This window comes from Clavelina lepadiformis, chromosome 8 (assembly GCF_947623445.1).
Source record: "Clavelina lepadiformis chromosome 8, kaClaLepa1.1, whole genome shotgun sequence".
Classification (NCBI taxonomy): domain Eukaryota; kingdom Metazoa; phylum Chordata; class Ascidiacea; order Aplousobranchia; family Clavelinidae; genus Clavelina; species Clavelina lepadiformis.
The window spans coordinates 19,506,594-19,509,797 of NC_135247.1; the positions used below are offsets into that span (position 1 = coordinate 19,506,594).

General features: G+C 40.4%; 1 long non-coding RNA gene across 1 annotated transcript; it reads left to right on the plus strand.

Annotated features, from left to right (window-relative positions):
• The first annotated feature begins 2,142 nt into the window (after positions 1-2,142).
• On the plus strand, positions 2,143-2,721 carry LOC143469738 (uncharacterized). Its single transcript, XR_013119192.1, has 3 exons — positions 2,143-2,283; positions 2,347-2,442; positions 2,560-2,721. It is a non-coding gene; the product is annotated as an uncharacterized LOC143469738 (long non-coding RNA).
• Positions 2,722-3,204: the final 483 nt, after the last annotated feature.

Below are 3,204 nucleotides of genomic sequence, written 5' to 3' on the forward strand. Positions count from 1 at the left end.
TTGATATTTGCATTTCGATTGTAAACTCAAAAACGTGCTAGGTTTAAAAGTTGTATTTGGGTACACGTAACCTGGATATCGAATGTTCCGATTTCCCAAACTTTGACCGCTTTTTATCGAGTGACAAAGGAGATATTTACAAAATTATAACATTCGACCGTATAATGTTCTAATTACGAAATACTAACTGATCCTTACCCTAAGACTTAGTCGTTTTTTTATCGGCAACGAAACAAATTTCTAGATCCAACCGTTCGAAAACGCCCTACCCCAGAAATTATTGTCAGCTTGTTTTTCGGTCGAAATAGCTTTGTAATTGTCCAAAACATTGTACCACAACGGAAACAACTTACCAATATTAACTTCTAACGTTTCTAACGCTCCAATTTAACGGCGCATTCACCCTAACCCTTAAAAAATGTTTTGTCATAAGATGTCTATGCCGTCGCGACAAAGATTTCTATGCCATTTTTTTCCCACGAGGTGTTGGCGCGAAATGTAGCATTTTCTAATTACGAAATACTAACTGATCCTTACCCTGAGACTTAGTCGTTTGGAAAACGCCTTACCCCAGAAATAATTGTCGGCTTGTTTTCGGTCGAAATAGCTTTGCAATTGTCCAAAACATTGTACCACAACGGAAAAAACTTGTCAATATTAGCTTCTAACGTTTCTAACGCTCAATTTTAAGGGCGCATTCACCCTAACTCCAAGAAATGCTTTGTCATAAGATGTCTATGCCGTCGCGCCAATGATTTCTATGCCATTTTTTCCCGCGAGATGTTGGCGCGACATGCTTGTGAGAGATTTTCGCGCGAGATGTTAGGGCAGTCATTTGGGGCAGTCAGTCGTGGAAGTAACAGCGTTTCAGTTTGACGATTGGAGTACAGTTAGAGAGGAAAAAGAAGTTGTTTCAAATACAGCATCGGATAAAAGGTTAAGACCTGTGGCGAAACATAGCGCATAGGAGTATCAATAGCTCAAAAATTGCTGTAACGCCGGACTGTTTACGTTTGCTCAAGGCTATATTAGGAGAGGTATTCCTTGCACCAAGGAGTTTTTACGAAGCAGTTTTAAAGATAGGTATCTATGTCGCGATTGCAAAGGCAGATCGCCACGAAAGTCGGGACACAGAAGGAGAAGGAGCTCGCTGATGTGGAGGTAAACTTTCAGCGGCTTACGTTTTTTAGTTTTTTCCGTAAACGCCTGCAGAATTTCGAACAGTTTTTCCGCTTAACCTTTTGTTTGTGCGAGTGTAAACGTGATTTTGTGCGTTCAAGAAACAGCTCTACCGACGACAAACATCGTGACGGAAGGGAAATGTGCTGCAGACGTTTAATTAATCTTTAATTTTGATATTTGCATTTCGGTTTTAAACTCAAAAACGTGCTACGTTTGAAAGTTGTATTTGGGTACACATAACCTGGATATCGAGTGTTCTGGGTTGCCAAACTTTGACCGCTCTTTATTGCGTGACAAAGGAGATATTTACGAAATTATAACATGCGACCATTTTCTAATTACGAAATACTAACTGATCCTTACCCTAAGACTTGGTCGTTTTTTTTATCGACAACGAAACAATTTTCCAGATCCAACCGTTGGAAAACGCCTTACCCCATAATTTATTGTCGGCTTGAATTTCGGTCGAAATTGCTTTGTAATTGTCCAAAACATTGTTCTAAAAAGGAAACAACTTGGCAATGTTAGCTTCTAACCTTTCTAACGCTCAATTTTAAGGGCGCATAACCTTTAAAAAATGCTTTGTCACAAGATGTCTGTGACGTGGCGCCAAAGATGTCTATGCCATTTTTCCCGCGAGATGTTGGCGCGAAATGTTCGCGCGAGATGTTCGCGCGAGATGTTATGGCACTCATTTGTGGCAGTCAGTCGTGGAAGTAACAGCGTTTAAGTTTGACGATTGGAGTATAGTTAGAGAGGAAAGAGAAATTGTTTCAAGTACAGCATTGTACAAAAGGTTAAGACATCTGTCGAAACATAGCGCATAGGAGTATCAATAGCTCAAAACTAGCTGTAACGCCGGACAGTTTACGTTTGTTAAAGGCTATATTAGCAGCGGAATCCCTTGCATCACTGTAGCCTTAACCCTGACACGTGTATTTTTTATTTCCTTTGCTAGGGTTGGAGCTTTAAGATTTCAAACTTGAAAGCATGGACAATATGAGTGACTGCACCCAGAAAGAGATTCCAGTTGAAGAAAGTAAAGAAGAAAGTAACACAGTGGTTGCCGCGACGTTGGAAAAGAAATGTACAGCGGAACAGGTTTGTTTTCTCATCTCGTGTAGTTTGTGCGACTATCCTTTATAACCTGCTTGTTGTTTGCAGTATGATAATGCCCCAGCTGAAGTGGTGGCGGACAAGGAGACATGCCTGCTTCGCAGTCGCACCCAGAAAGTGATGCCAGTTAAAGGATGTAACGAAGTAAGTAAAACACTGGATGCCACGTCCATGGACGAGAAATGTACAGCGGAACAGTTTTGTTTTCTCTTTTACTGTGGTTTGTGCGACTATCCTTTATAACCTGCTTGTTGTTTGCAGTGTGATAATGCCCGAGCTGAAGTGATGGCGGACGAGGGGACAGACGTGCGTGGTACCCAAAAACAGAAGAAATGAAGACATTTGAAGTCATTTAAACATTCGTATAATCGAATTGTGTTTCATTTTCTTTTCGTTCCTACTCAATATTCGAATGTGCTATCGTGGCGGTTTTAAGTTTGCAAATATGATCACTTTTTGGCAATCTGACTTTTGATTGTGATGTTATTGTTACTTTAACTACTAAAAGTTCCATAGGGCCACGTGTAGGAGGAAATTTCTTTTTTTCTATCTGAAAAAATGTTCGTCCCATCTCGAAAAAGTTACTTAGGGCTAGGGTTAAGACCATTTGAGCTGTCGAGGTATCGAAAAACGCTTCCCTGAGGGTTAAGGCCAATAAAGCAAGCCGCAATTGGAAAAAAGTATTCTTATTTGGGTTTATGACCAATAAGTTGGTGAGAATTGGAAAAGCGCTTCGCTGAATGAAAACTAGGTTTATGGCCAATAACACAAGCCGCAATTGGTGAAAAGCATCGTTGTTTGGGGTTATGATCAATAAGTTGGTGAGAATTGGAAAAGCGCTTCCCTGAGTGAAAACTAGGTTTAAGGTCAATAACACAAGCCGCATTTGGTGAAAAGCATCGTTGT